A 17,829-nucleotide genomic window follows, 5' to 3' on the forward strand; every position below is an offset into this window, starting at 1 on the left:
ATCATTCAAAGTCAAACTCTGGCAAAGAGAGAGAGAGACATACCTGGAGTAAGGAGGCCTAGGTCGACAGAAAGAGAGAGAATACAACAGACGGTGGGGGCATGAGGCATTAAGGTTGATGGACAAAGAGAGATGGAGAGAGAGAAAGAAAAGAGGAAAAGAGAGAGTTACTACGGGGATGAGGGGTTTAAGTTTTCAAAAATACCTAACAAGAAACAATCTCGTTTTGGGGAGACTCGAGACTGAGTCTCCACAACGTTTCATTTTTAAAAAATAAATGCTAAGATAAAACGACGTCACTTTTGGGAGTAACATGTTTAAAGCAAATCATTTTATTAAAGAAATTTATTTTTTGTAAATATATCTATATCTAAGCTCGACCGAGCAGACAGGGTAAATCTTGGGCATGCTAGGGCCCAACTAGAGCCCCGCCCTTGGCTCCTAGTTAAGCATAAATTCTTCCACCCATATGTGCACTCACACTCACAATCGAACACACATGCACACAAACACGCATGCTCACACACAATGACACACCCAAGCACACACACACACCAACACACGAAGCACACATAGGCGCACTCCCCCACATGAACACACACACACACCCCCAACGCACATATACACCCACACCACACACACACACCCCCAAAACACAAACACAAACACACACATTCACACGCACTCGCGCTCGCACGCACATTCATGCACGCATGCACGTACAAACCCACGTGCGCACTCACACACACCCAAAACACACACAAACACAAATAGACACACACACACACACACTCCCAAAATACAAACACACACACACGCACACACACCCATGTGCATGCATATACATATATATATATATATATCCACACTACACACACACACACATGTGCATACACACAAACACACTCACACATACACGATCACATGCACAATGACACGGCCAAACACAAGCAAGCATGCCCACACACCCAAATGCACAAACACCAACACACGCTGCACTCACCCACACACACCCACATGAACACATACGCACCCAACACATATAAACACCCACACCACACACACACACACAACCATAACACGAACACACACCCACACGCACACGCCTAAAACACAAACACACACACATGCATGCTCATACACACGTGCACACAAACTTGAATGCACATACACACACAACCAAAACACAAACACCAACACACACCCAAAACACAAACACCCACACCAAACACACACACCCACAGGCACACACACAAACCCGCAAACTCACACACACAAACATGCATGCACTTACACACACATGCATGCATGCACACACTATCCCGAGCCGAATGTCACACGATTTATTGGACCACGCGGCCGTCATTTCCACCTGCCCAAGCTTCGACACCAATAGCTTAGCCTCTACGACAACCAAACTACCATAAAAACAACCATCACAACACAGCCCAAAATACCGTCAAAATAAATGCTTAAATCCAACTGATAAACAAAAGAAGTATTCAAAATCATGATCATCCAATATCAAACTCTAGTAAAGAGAGAAAGACATATCTAGAGTATGGAGGCCGATGTCGACAAAGAGGAAGAGAGAGAGAATGCGACGGACGGTGGGTGCTTGAGACATTGAGGTCGATGGACGAAGATAGATTGAGGCAGGAAAGAGAATGAATGGGGAAAAGAGAGACAGTTCTGCGGGGAGGAGGGGTTCAACTAGAGCCCTGCCCCTGACTCCCAGTTATGCATATTTCTCTTCCATATATGCGCACTTACCCACACACACACTCACATGTGCATTCACCCACCCACACATGCTCTCTCTATCTCTCTCTCTCACACACACACACACCCATAGGCACGCGCACACACACGCCGCACAAACGGGCTCCCTCCCCCATAAGCACACCAACACGAACACACACACACACCCCCAAAACACGCACACGCACACGCACACGCACATGCACACGCACACACTCATACACACCCGCGCGCACAAATCCACACGCGCACTCACACACACACAAAAACTTGTATACACACCCACACACACACACACCCAAAACACAAACACAAACACACACCCACAAACATAACCAAAACACATACACTCACACCATAGATATACACATACACGCACGCCCACACGCACAAACATGCATCCACATACCCACACGCACACAAACCACACACATACCCATGTGCATGCACACACAAACGCACCCGCTTGCATACTCACACACAAAACTGCATGCATACTCACATACTCACACACAACCACATGCATATTCACACAAACATGCAAGCACATACACCCAAACGCACCCACATGAACACACACACACACACCCAACACACACATACACCGACACCACACATATCACACATTACACTTACATGCATGCACATGCACGCATGTAGATACACATAAACATGCATACACTTACACACACATACATGCATGCTCACACAAACCCGAATCGAATGTCGCGGGTTGATTCTACCACGTGGTCGTCCTTACCACCTGCCCAATCTTCGACACCAATAACTTAGCCTCTACAACAGGAAAACCACCATAAAAATAACCACCAGAACACTACCCAAAATAAATACTTAAATCCAATTGATAAACAAAAGAAGTATCCAAAATCACAATCATCTAAAACCAAACTCTGGCAGAGAGAGAGAGAGAGAGAGAGAGAGAGAGAGAAACATACCTAGAGTAGGGAGGCTGAGGTCAACAAAGAGGAAGAGAGGGAGAATAGATAGACAGTGGGGACCCGAGGCATTGAGGTCAATGGACGAATAAAGATTGAGACAAGAAAGAGAGAGTAAGAGGAAAATAGAAACAGTTGTTAAGGGGAGGGGGTTCAAATTTTCAACAATACCTAACAAGAAACAATCTCATTTTGGGGAGACTCGGGACTAGGAGTCTCCACAAAACGACATCGTTTCTTTTTAAAAAAGTAAATGCGAAGAGAAAACGACATTGTTTTGGTTTTCCTGTCGCGGGGTTGATTGTAACACGTGGTCGTCCTTCCCACCTGCCCAATCTTTGACACCAATAACTTAGCCTCTACAATGGGAAAACCACCATAAAAACAACCACCAGAACACCGCCCAAAATAAATACTTAAATTCAATTGATAAACAAAAGAAGTATCCAAAATCATAATCATCTAAAACCAAACTCTAGCAGAGAGAGAGAGAGTGAGAGTGAGAGTGAGAGAGAGAGAGAGAGAGAGAGAGAGAGAGAAACATACCTGGAGTAGGGAGGCTGAGGTCGACAAAGAGGAAGAGAGAGAATAAGACGGTCGGTGGGGACATGAGGCATTGAGGTCAATGGACGAATAAAGATTGAGACATGAAAGAGAGAGTATGAGGAAAATAGAAACAATTGTTGCAGGGATGGGGTTCAAATTTTCAACAATACCTAACAAGAAACGATCTCGTTTTGGGGAGACTCAGGACTAGGAGTCTCCACAAAACGACATCGTTTCTTTTTAAAAAAAGTAAATTTCTTTAATAAAACGACATCGTTTTGGGGATTAACCTGTTTATTGTCCCCAAAACCACTTCGTTTTATTAAAGAAATTTACTTTTTCTAAATATATATATATATATATATATATATATATATATATATATATAGGCCAAGTCGAGCAGACGAGGTAATGGGCGTGCTAGAGCCCCGCCCCTGACTCCCAATTAAGCAAATTTCTCTTCCACATATGCGCAGTCACATGCGCACTCACCCACACACACCCACGTGTGCATTCACCCACCCACACACGCTCTCTCTCTCTCTCACACACACACCCACACGCATACTCACACACATAAACCCACACACACTCATTCACACGCGCATTCACACATACATGCCAACATGCACAACGACACACCCAAAAGACATGCACACAAACATGCATGCCCACACACAATAGCACATCCAAACGCACACACCAACACACGCCGCACACACAGGCGCACTCCCCCACCAACACACCAACATAAACACATACACACATACACTCGCACCACACACACACACACACACACCCAAAACACACACACACACTCATACACACAAGCATGCGCAAAACCCACACTTGCACTCGCGCACACATACACACAAACTTGTATGCACAGACACATGCACACTCAAAACACAAATACAAACACACACACACACACACCCAAAACACAAACACACAAACCCAAAACACACGCATGCACGCACACAAGCACAAACCCGCACAAACCAGCATGCAGGTACACGCACACGCACACACCCACACAAACCCACGCACTCACATGCACACACAAACATGCACGCATGCAGATATACACACACACATGCATGCACTTACACACACATACACGCATGCACACAAACTTGAACGAATGTCACGCGGTTGATTGGTCCACGCGGTCGTCCTTCCTACCTATCCAAACTTCGACACCAATAGTTTAGCCTCTACAACAGCCAAACCACCATAAAAACAACCACCAGAATATTGCCCAAAAAACAGCCAAAATAAATGCTTAAATTCAACAGATAAATAAAAGAAGTATTCAAAATCATAATCATTCAAAGTCAAACTCTGGCAAAGAGAGAGAGAGAGAGAGAGATACCTGGAATAGGGAGGCCAAAGTTGACGGAGGGGAAGAGAGAGAGAATACGACGAGCGGTGGGGCTTGAGGCATTGAGGTCGATGGAAAGAGAGACAAGGGAGAAAAGAGAAAAGAGAGACAGTTGCTACGGGGAGGAGGCCAAAGTTAAGCATATTTCTCTTCCACATATGCGCACTCACACACGCACTCACGCCCACGTGTGCATTCACCCTCCCACACAAACCCACAAGCGCACACACGCGCACTCGCACATACATGCCCACCTGCACAATGACACAACCAAATAGACATGCACACGCATGCCCACACACCAACACACGGCCGCCACACACACGATCGCACTCCCCTACAACCATACACACAAAACACAAACACCCACCCAAAACGCAAACACCCACACTCATACACACACGCACACACCCACCCAAAACACAAACACAAACACACACACACTCACACTCACACCCACACCAAACACATACATGCACACCCACATGCACACACACACATCTGCACACCTGCACACGCACAAACATGCATGCACATACACACACGTACACACAATCATACACTCACAAACTTGCATGCACATACACGCACGCCACACACACACCCATGTGCATGCACACACAAACGCACCCACTTGCGCACTCACACACAACCACATGCATACTCACACGTGTGCAAGCACTCACTCACACACTAACACACATGCACACACGCACATACACAAAAAATGAAATCAGAGCAAAAAATTTTCAACAAATATATATACAATGGACTTGATGATGTGCCATCAATTATATGTAGTACTGCATAATAACAAATTACAAAAAGTATTGACCTATTGAATGAGTCAATGACATCACCCGACAACTAAAACTAAAAGGTAAAATAACATTGTATATGAGGGTATCAGACTGAAGGAAAAAACCAGATAGATCGATAACCAATAGAACATATGTTTGACACACACCTCTAGTTGAATCTCCGCCTATCAAAGCTCAAGGTTGGTGTTTTGCATTTTTCAAAGAGAAACAATATCTCAACAACTTTGTCTAAACGGCCATCCTGTAATGGTCTACCATTTCTAAAGCAACTTTCATCCACAAATTTCAGCATGTTTATTTGGATTTTTCCTGACAATATCAGAGTTTTCAGTGGTATTGGTAATTAAATAACTCCGCAAGCTCGCCTATTTGGATTTTTCCTGACAATATCAGAGTTCTCAGTGGTATGCATTCCTGCAACATTAGTGAGAGTTTTAGAATACAGAAATTCAAAAAGGCAAATAAGAGCAATCAAACTCACGATTTTCTCCCCTAGTGAGTACAGTTCCAAAACTCCGTGCTAGTAAGCGCTTGTTCATTGAATCCTCCTAAAATTTCAAATAAATGTTACAAAAAATGTTTGTACAAAAGTTATATTAAATTAAGTCCTCAGCAAGAAGTTGCATGCTTACATTTGTTGCTTTTGGTCTTCACATTGAGCGGGTAAAAAATTTCTTATAGGCATCCTTCAATTTTTCAACTGGTTGAGCATTCCTATTTAATGGTAAGTTTAATCAGAGATATATTTCTGCAATGCATGAAAAAAAGATAAATAAAGCCGAATCAAATGTCAAACAGATTTTGAAAATAGAATCAGCATAAAACACAGGTCAGAGCATATGTCAATAACTTATTACAGATGACCAACACTTTGAAGTTACATTAATGGATGAAATGCAGCACAAATACAATGATATGTAGAATAATACAACAAAGCGAGTCTTACCTGGATATCCCAAGATCATAAATTTCGTTGGCAAGTTTCAACTTATTCTTCAATTCCATGTGCCAAGCGTACAATATGTAGACAGCATGTGACTTGCCAATTTCATTTGCATCTAGAAAATTGTATATGATTTCTGCATCAACACAATTTTCAGCCTGCAATAGCATTTTATATTTCAAACAGCAATCCAAGATAGGATCCAAGAGCAATGACATGTATATTCTTTATTTTAAAAGAGGACAAGTAAACAAGGTAAAAAGGACCCACATATTCCAACCACACTTTAAGGTGTCGTAGATCATCCTTATAGCAATCCGAATGCCAAAAAATACGCATGCATTGTTCATATATCACAACCAACCCCGAGTGGTCTCCACCCGGTGGAAATGCTTCCTGAACCCACTTAATACACCTTCCAAATGAAAATAGAAAAGATGCCGTTAATCTCTATAACAAATCCCTCTTAGAAGATGACATTTGTAGCAGTAAAGAATTCCACAAGTTTAGGAGAAGAAAGACTTAGGGTATTGGAATATATGAAAACCCCCTGAAAAACCTAATATCATGCAGGAAGCAATAAATCCCATCTTATGTAAGAGCTTATTCTGATTTCGCAACCTTAAATCTGAGGAGGGGGGCATCCCTCTTGGGATGATGAGATAGTACTGAGCTATCCAACACCACAAAGTTAAGCAGCTGGAATTTCCGTCTATCCAAACAATAAAGATCTGAATATAAGGATAATTTCTCTAGAAATGAAATAACAAAATCCAGTCAAACCAAAGTTGAGAGTGCTCACTCGAGCCATGGCTGAAGTGGGTCATCTCCATTATACTCATCGATCGCCTCGATCAACCTCCTAAACCCAGGATAAAGAAATTAACCCAAAACTTAATCGTCAGCATTAATTGATAAAAGAACTTACCAAAGAACGAAAAATGAACCTTCGGTTTTCAAGAAGAGATTTCTTGAGATGATTGTCGTTGTGGGATTTGAGGGCGTCATTTAGGATGCCAATAACAAAATCCAGTCAAACCAAAGTTGAGAGTGCTCACTCGAGCCATCGCTGAAGTGGGTCATCTCATTATACTCATCGATCGCCTCGATCAACCTCCTAAACCCAGGATAAAGAAATTAACCCAAAACTTAATCGTCAGCATTAATTGATAAAAGAACTTCACCAAAGAACGAAAAATGAACCTTCGGTTTTCAAGAAGAGATTTCTTGAGATGATTGTCGTTGTGGGATTTGAGGGCGTCATTTAGGATGCCAATAACAAAATCCAGTCAAACCAAAGTTGAGAGTGCTCACTCGAGCCATGGCTGAAGTGGGTCATCTCCATTATACTCATCGATCGCCTCGATCAACCTCCTAAGCCCAGGATAAAGAAATTAACACAAAACTTAATCGTCAGCATTAATTGATAAAAGAACTTCACCAAAGAACGAAAAATGAACCTTCGGTTTTCAAGAAGAGATTTATTGAGATGATTGTCGTTGTGGGATTTGAGGGCATCATTGATGCCAACTTTACGGCCTCTCTTCAATGGCCTCACGTTCTCCTTGAAAAGCTCCCGCTCGTTCCCAGTTTGTCTCTTCGAGAGAAGAAACTCCGTCTCTGGATCCAACCCCTCGATCTCGGTGTGAGTCTCCTCCTCCATCGACTGCTACTGTGGTTCTTCTTCCTGATCTGGACGGACACAGAATATTTTTGAATTTTTGGAAAACGGACACAACTCCATCGACTGCTAGCCGTTGGAGTTGTCTTTATATATATAGAAATTGTGCGCTCAGCTGTCCCCCTGCTTCAACAAAGTTTGAAATTCCACAATCTCAATTTGGGCTGGGCCCAAACTACTGACTCAAACATTCAGCCTATGTAAAAATGGAATTCTAAAAAAATATATTCAAATTTTTTCAAAAAGATGGGACAAGATTTTTTAAATTTTCCTTAAAGCAGCAATGTTATACAACTTCTTTAACTTCTATACATCATATTTTTTAAAATTTTTAAATCTTTTAATATTTCTTTTAATTTATTTTGAGTTTATTCTTTTTAAACTAATTCAATTCTTTGATTTATTATTCATATATTAAATATTTGATAAAAGAAAAAAAATTAAAAAAAGTATAGTGTGTGGAGATTGTTTAGATTTTTTCGTTACTTAGGTTTATATATTTAATAATTTATATATACATTTCTTAAATTTTGAAGGCCACATTTCTAAATTTTTAACAAAATGAGATGATAACAGCTCTGGAGTAGTACCATCCGCTATTTAGGTGAAATCAACATCCAATAAAAAATTATCACATCAATAATGTAGTAAATATTCTATGAGGACTCCCCATCAGATTTTTCCCCAAAATTTCCTAAACCTATTTTCACTCCTTCATTTCATCCAGCCACCAAACGTTCCTTAATTGCATTTTATTTTTGCTTGAACATGACCAATTTTGACTTCTCACAAAATTAATGTTTAATTTATGAGAATCTAGAGCTTACCAGCCTCAAGAGCGTTCCTCGCGGCAATTCTAAAATCATTAACAATTTGAGGAATTTCATCTACCCTTAGATGGCTTGGTGGAGTGAACTGTGAAACATCAACTCCATCAGGTTCATATTTAACAGTTAAAGGCTTGTTGGTAGAAGAGATTGGAGCTTGCTCATTTGGCTGTAAGCCTGTAAACAAAAATATATATGATCATGAAGATCCAAATTAACATTTAGTTTTAATATTAAAAAATGCTGAATTCACCGAATGTTGGTCTGATTGGATCCCAACAGTTCTTTTTTTTTTAAAGAAATATTTTTTTAGTGATGTTATGAAATTTAAGAAAAAAATGTTTAAGAATATAATAAAAAAATGAATGAAAAAAATTAAAAAAAAATTAAAAAACATTTCTGTTCTTATCGGGACAGGTCTCGTGTGGTGGATGTAGCACTGCTCTTTAAACCCCATCCAGACGCCATCACCCAATCCGAAGCCAACCAGTTTCACGTAGCGCAATCAACCACCACGCAGTCCATCACCACCAACAAAAGAAGATCCTGGAATCAAAAACAACATGAAGAAAATCCTCTGGGAAAAAGTAGGAACGGATGGCAACGGATCGATGCAAAATATTGAAAAGTATCCATCTTTCAATTTCAACTACTCCCATCGGATTCAGACCTGCAGGAACCCAATATCCTTCAAACAAATGCATGCCCACAAGATTCTGAAGCACAGGATGTTCATTTTATTGGTGGCTTTTCAACCATTTTTTGCTTTGGTTCACAGTTCACATCTTCATCTGATTATGAAATGAAAGTTCATTGGAGCTAATCCTTGAGCTATCATACAGAAATGAATGAAAAGATCTCAAGAGGTACTTCTGCACCATCCCACTTAGTTATGCATCATCCACAAAAAGAGCACTAAATTAAAAGATCATAAAATTAATAAAAGAAAATTTTTCATAGTTATATGACCAGAGGTACTTCTCTACCTCCATATATATGATCTTATTCTAGTTTTAGGAACAGTTGATCACCATTTTCGCACATGAGAATCCTGCATGTGTTGAGTATTTGATGAGAGAGAGAGAGACGAGCAAGAGGGAGAGATGAGCTTCCATGCGATTGGGAGAGACGAGCTTCGGTGCAATTGGGCTACGTGGCCTTATTCTATTGAAGGATATTCTCAGTCCTACATCAGATGTTCCGACCAAAAAATATTCTCCATTTGAGATACTATTTTATTATATTTTTTGTGAAACCCAATCATTTTTAGATGAAATAATGTCGTATTATTTCTCCAATTATTATTTATAGCCAAATAGGGACTTAATAATCTTTTCGGAGCTTGTGGGGACCAATACGACGGCTCAAACAATGTGCTAATGTAAGTGTCAATGAAATGGGATCATCTTCATTTCAAGTGAAACAAATCATATTTATTTAATGTAAAACATTGAACACTGTATTTTTGAATGGTTAGATTTATAAATAAAATAATCAAAATATCTCAATTGAAAATGTTAAAAACTAGAGCAGTTTTCCACAATTATCTTACTTTTTTATATATGTTTATTAGATTAATCATTGTTGAAAAAGCTAAAATTCAAAATTCAAAATAATAATTATACTATCTAGCATTGATCTCTACTGAATGAATAACCTCATTTAAATTTTTATTTTCCATAGAAAAAATATCTAGAAAATAAAATATGTACGAGATTTATAAGACTCGTACTTATATTTTACATTATTATTCTATTTTTATTTTACTATATTATTATGTCTCTATCTATCAACTTTTGGATAAACTTTTATATGAAATTGATAGATTTAGACCATGGGCTTGGCCCATAATTTACAGCGAATGATATAACAGCAAACGGCCATTGTCTGTCTCGACTTATCCAAGATTTAAGAAAATATAAAAACATGAAAGGAATGGAACAATTGAAGCAAAAGAAACAAGGAGTGTTTTTTTTTTTTTTTTTTGTTTGATAAAAGAAACAAGGAGAGTTAAATAAAAAAAAAAAAAATAGTACAATCTTATCCTAACAATCCAAAATGGTACAATCTTATCCTAACAATCCAAAATGGGTAGTTGATTTGGATGGATTTCCGAATGAAAAAAGTTAAACTCAATCACCTCACGTAAGAGCAGGAGAAACGCGGCTAATGTGGTAAAATAAAAATGCACCATTTAGTGAAAAAAATGGAAACGCATCATTTGACCCCAAACATTTCTCCCCCCTCCATTCGAGCTCTCCTTCCCTCCCTCAGTTTCGTCTTCCCTCCTTCTCTACGTTTCTTCTCACTGAAGCCTCCCTCGAGTCCTCCCTCCCTCATAATACCTTACAATAACAACCCCACAAGCAAAAGTTGTAAGATTTTTGAGTCTTAAAAAAAATGGAAGATATCGAAGTTTAGCAATGGTAGGTTTCATGGAACCTTTTTTTTGCTAATTTTGGTTTTTCGATTTCCTCAGAATATGGATTTGATTGTACTACGTTCTTTTTTCTGATAGTTTCTAATTTTTAAAGAAATTTCACAACTTTCTTCCCGGTGTTCCAACATGCATCATGTCGCTCTCTACCTAAATTTTAGAGAGGAATTTTTTAAACTAGGGTCATCTTTCCAATGTTTGCAGTTGTGTATTATAAGATTATAAGGACGGCTAAGAAAGAGGTCAAGAGCAGCAAGAAGCAGGCTCTAATGGCATACTCTAGCCCCCTTCCATCCCCACTAACAAACATAGAAAACCCATTTCATCTCTCCTCATTTTTCCAAGTTTGTTCACACCAAAATCGTTATCTCAAACTGAGGTTGTGATGAGCAACTTTCATAGTCGATAGCAAGCCATTCTCTGGTCTCTCAAAAACTTCTTTTTGTTCAAAACAATCACTCTCAAAAGAAAAAAACTAAATGCACGAAGACGAAGACCAGAACCCACGAAGATCACCAAAATGCTCTCTTGAAGACGAAGACGAGACCCACGAAGATCACCCCTCCCTTCGAAGATGAAGAGCTCGTGCACTGTTTTCATCTCCTTTCTTCTTTCTTTTGCATTTCTATTTTCAGATGCTTTCTATTTTTGTCTATTTTTTGTTTTATGTGGCAGGCTACTACCCCGCGGTTACACCCCCAACTGTACATAAAAGAACTGTTTCCAGATAATGTTGGGAAACAATGTTCCTATGGTGGGAGGGATTTCCCTATGGTGCTTCCCCATACCAATTGCTACACCTCCATCATCATCAATAATAATAAATAAATAAAAACGATGAAAAAAAGGTGGAAACAATTATTGCATTGATGACCATGACCAAACGTATATGAACCACAAATCAGTAGGCTATTTAGGATCAACTATTAACCAAAGGAATGTATTAAAATCTCATCTTGAAATGTATGGCTCAATAATTTCAGTTTTTTGTTTATTTAGGAGGTATTAGAATTTCAAAGACGATAATTAATTGAAATATAAAAAAGTTTAAGAATATATGTTTCAAATGTAAAATTTAATACAAGAGAAAGAAATTTAGAACGAATTTTATGTATCTCTTTTTTATTGTCTACGTATTAAAATTTGAACTAGTTTTTTTAAAAACAATATGTCTGAGTTCAAGATAGCTTGACTCATTTCCTTTAGAGAAATTATATTTACAGTTGTGGAATACATAAGTGCAGCACAATCATTTTTTAAAAAAATTGATTAAATATAGGATCCACGTAAAAAAAATTAATTTTCTAATGGTAGATTTCACTCTTTTTTAAAAGAATTGCACGATATTTACACACTCTACTACTGTATCTAACATTATTCATCTACTGTAACAAAAGATAATTGTATGAGGCTCACATGTCGCTTGTCAAGCGTGAGTTTCACACATCTGTGTGTTAGCCTTTAAACGATACTACACACACAACATGGATAGATTTGTTTTCACAGATGAGATGATATGAATTGAAATAAAAGTTAAAAGTTGAATAAATATTGCAAGAATATATTTTTTTAATATTATTTTTGTTTTGAAATTTGAAAAACTTGAATTGTTTATTTTATTTTATGTGAGAATTTTAAAAAGTTGTAATGATTAGATTAGATAAGTTAAGAAGTTTTGTGAAAGTGAACAAGGCCTAAAGAGTCTAGATGAAAATAATGGAGAGATCTCATCAACAATACAGGAATAACAAATTGTAGTTGAGATCTCGTTTGTTCTCATAACTCCTCTCAACTCATCTCATCTCATCTCATATAATCATTATAATTTTTTCAAATCTGCACACAAAATAAAGTAAATGATTCAATTTTTTTAAATCTAAAAATAAAAATAATATTAAAAAAATATATTATAACAATATTTTATTCAACTTTTAACTTTAATCTCAACTCAACTCATATCATCAAAAACAAACGAGGCTAAACCACATTCGAATAGTGAACTATTTGGACTCCATCATCCTAATGTGAATAATGATTTTGAGTCTGTTTATTCACAAGAGATTTTATAGCAGGTGCTGCTATTCAGTTCTATCATTTTGTTTGTTCAAAGTTATCATTAGTTGAAATTGGTTTTTATATTTTTATTTTTTTAAATGTTAAAGGAAAAATACATAAATACACTAGTGGTAACATTTTTAACCATTTTGAAAAAAAAAAATCAAATACATTATTAGTAATAACTTTGAGGGGACAAAATGAGCTAACTAGCATTATTCTTTCCTATCTATCATTTTTGTCTGAAGTATTATACAAACTTTTTATTTTAACAATATGATCTAATTTATTGGTTTCAATTGTCTTTAAATGCGTCTATAATCTATTGAAATAGGGTTTTGTTGATCTTTCCAATTATTCCTTTTTTTTTTTCTAAGCACGCATTTCTTAGATAAACTAAATAGTTACAAGATACTAGATTCAATAGGGTAAGTCCCAACAATCATCTCAAAACAAACAAATGCAACACAAGAGAGATATATATATATATATATATATATATATATATATAAGGGATCCGGAGCTGAAAGTTTGGCTCCCACCCATTTTCCACTTAGGAGAAGCCACTTGAAGCGATTTTTGCGTAGTCTGATAAACAGACTATAAAACTACGACTCAAAGTAGCATTGCATTATTGTGTGCTGCATTTTGCTAGTCTGGTCCGACTGAAGAAAACTTTCACGATCACTTTATCATGATTCTTTGTTAGGAAAAACGGGAACATAGAGAAGTAGCAACCAGAAGATGAGTCGATACACTGGCATAGGACCGTCACTGGCGGTGGAGGTGCATGTAGCACACGCGCCATTCTTGGAAATAAGGTAATACTCAAACCTAAGAGATTCAAAGCCACTGACCCTGATGGTGCCAAGCATGGCGGCATAAGACTCTCTGTGGCACGGAGGCGCGTGAGGCTCACACGCACTATGAGCCGTGGGTGAGACTCATGCGCCACTCGTTTGGTCAGTTTTCTTTTGTCGTTTGATAGATCGACGGCTGGGGATTTGTATGGTGGGGCGCGTGGCGATGTAAGAGGCTGATAAGCAGCAGATCGACGCATCTTAGTGCTATAAATGGAAAAGTAGAAAAAAAAAATCGAAAAAATCAATGTACATTTCCAGCATTGGCCGGACAGGTGGACGAGGGCTTCAGGTTTTAAACAGAACCTAACAAAAAACGACCTTGTTTTAGGGAGAGAGGGACTGGGAGTCTCCAAAGTAGGACATCATTTTATTTTAAAAAAATAAATGCTAAGATAAACAAAGTCTTTTTGAAGAGTAACTCGTTTATGGTTCCCAAAACCACTTCCTTTTATTAAAAAAATTTATTTTTTCTAAATATATATAAACCTTGGCCATGCTAGGGCCTAGCTAGAGCCTCGCCCTCGGCTCCTAATTGAGTGTGCATGTCTCTCTCCTCCACCCACATGCACACTCACACGTGCACTCACATGCCCACACTCGCACTCACACACAGACACTACACCCGCACTCACACACAGACAGCCACACATGCTCACTCACACACTCTCATCAATAGGCGCACTTACAATACACGCCCACACGCACAATCACAAACCCAAACACACGCACACCCACACATACAATCACACACCCAAATGCACACACGCGCGCGCAAACATACGCAACTGCTCACAAACAAAAAAATGCATTGTGTGCACTCCCACACCCACACACGCACGCACTCATACACACACATACACGCACTCACCCGCACATGCACACCCATGCATGCATGCACACAAACACACCTACTTGCGCACTCACACACATGCACAACACATCCATTCGCACACGTACAGAGACCCACACGCGCACTCACCCACACACCAACACGTGCACTCGAACACACATATGCATGCACGAGCCTACACACAACAACATGCGCGCGAACTCAATCACACACACATGCATGCACATGCACACATGCAGATACACACACATATATACGCATACACACACACCCACACTAAATGCCACAGGGTTGATTGGACCACATAGCCGTCCTTCCCACTTGCCCAAGCTTTAACACCAATAGCTTAGCTTCTACGACAACCAAACCACCATTAAAACAACTACCAGAACACCATCCAAAAGACCGCCAAAATAAATGCTTAAATCCAACTGATAAACAAAAGAAGTATCCAAAATTATAATCATCCAAAACCAAACTCTAGGAGAGAGAGGGAGAGAGAGAGAGAGAGAGAGAGAGAGAGAGAGAGATACCTTGAGTAGGGAGGTCGAGGTCGACAGAGAGGAAGAGAGAGAGAATATGACGGACGGTGGAGGCCTGAGGCATTGAGGTCGATGGACGAAGAGAGATTGAGATAGGAAAGAGAGAGAATAGGGAAAAAAGAGAGCTACTACGGGGAGGAGCGGTTCAAGTTTTCAATAATACCTAACAAGAAACGATCTCGTTTTGGGCAAACTCAAGACTAAAAGTCTCCACAAAACGACATTGTTTCATCCTAAAAAAATAAATGCTAAGATAAAATGAAGTCGTTTTGGGAAGTAACCCTTTTATTGTCCCCAAAACCATGTCGTTTTATTAAAGAAATTTATTTTTTCTACATATATATGTATATATGCAAGGTCGAGCGACAAGGTAAATCCTGGGCATGCTAGGGCCCAGCTAGACCCCGGCCCGACTCCCAGTTAAGCATATTTTTCTTCCACCCATATGCGCACTCACACATGCACTCACACGCGCAATCACCCGCACACACTCCCACGTGTGCATTCACCCACCCACACACACACTCTCTCTCTCTCTCACACACACACATACACATACACCCACACGTGCACACACACACACTCACTCACACACGCACTCACACATACACAACCTCATGCACAATGACATAGCCAAACACACATGCACACAAACACGCATGCCCACACACAATGACACACCCAAACGCACACACACCAACACACATCGCACACACAAAAGCAATCCCCTACATGAACACGCACACATACACCCACACCACACACACATACCCACACGCATAAGAAGGGAATAAAAAAAGAAAAGAAAGGGAAAATAATAATAATAAAAGTAAATAAAAAGGTAGTAAAAGAGCCTAAATTCCAAATGAATGAAATCGTGATTGTATGCACATACACACACACACCCAAAACACAAACACAAATACAAACACACACACCCGCACGCATGCACACTCATACACACACGCACGCACAAACCCACTCGCGCACTCACACACAAACTTGTATGCACATACATACACACACACCCAAAACACAAACACCCAGAACACAAACACACACACACACACACACACAAACAGGCACACGCACACACCCACGCGCGCGCGCGCGCTCACACACAAACATGCATGCACATACATACACACATGCACACGCAATCACACACACATACACACAAACTTGCAAGCACATACACACACACGTACCCATGTGCATGCACACACAAACGCACCCACTTGCGCACTCACACATAACCAATGCATACTCACACATGGGTGCAAGCACTCACTCACACACTAACACACACATGCACGCACACACACACACAAACATGCATGCAATACACACACAGACACGCATGCACACACACATATACACCGTATGTCGCAAGGCTGATTGGCCCCGTAGCCGTCCTTCCGACTTGCCCAAGCTTCGACCCCAATCGCTCAGCCTCTACGACAGCCCAAAACACCACCCAAAATACCACCAAAACAATCTCTTAAATTCAACTGATAAACTAAAGAAGTATCCAAAATCATAATCATCCAAAACCAAACTCTGACAGGGAGAGAGAGACATACCTAGGGCAAGAAGGCCAAGGTCGACGGAGAGAGGAAGAGAGAGAGACAGCGATTGACAACAGGGCTCTGAGATATTGAGGTCGATGGAGGAACTGAGACTAGACATGAAAGAGAGAGAGCAAAAAGTGAGACAGTCATTGCTGAAAGGAGGGGTTCAAGTTTTAAATAATACATAATAAGAAACGATGGCATTTTTGGGGAGACTAGAGAGTCTCCACAAAACGACATCGTTTCATTTTAAAAAATAAATGTTAAGATGAAACGACATAGTTTTAGGGAGTAACTCATTTATTATCGCCAAAATCACGTTGTTTTGTTAAAGAAATTTCATTTTTCTAAATATATATTTATATATAGGCAAAGCCGGGCGAACGGGGTAAACCTAGGCGTGGTAGGGCCCAGTTAGAGCCCTACCCCCAGCTCGCACACACAAGCACACCCACTCACCCACACGCGCACTCACACATACTCGCCCACATGCACAATGACATACCCAAACACACATGTACACAAACATGCATCCCACACACACAATGACACACCCAAACGCACACACACCAACACACGCACGCATGCACAT

The 17,829-nt window shown here is 39.6% G+C and overlaps 1 pseudogene; it reads right to left on the minus strand.

Moving 5' to 3' along the window:
• Positions 1–5,659: 5,659 nt before the first annotated feature.
• On the minus strand, positions 5,660–8,136 carry LOC121234293 (annotated as a pseudogene).
• Between the last annotated feature and the right edge of the window lie 9,693 nt (positions 8,137–17,829).

This window comes from Juglans microcarpa x Juglans regia, chromosome 1D (assembly GCF_004785595.1).
Source record: "Juglans microcarpa x Juglans regia isolate MS1-56 chromosome 1D, Jm3101_v1.0, whole genome shotgun sequence".
In the NCBI taxonomy this organism is placed as follows: Eukaryota; Viridiplantae; Streptophyta; class Magnoliopsida; order Fagales; family Juglandaceae; genus Juglans; species Juglans microcarpa x Juglans regia.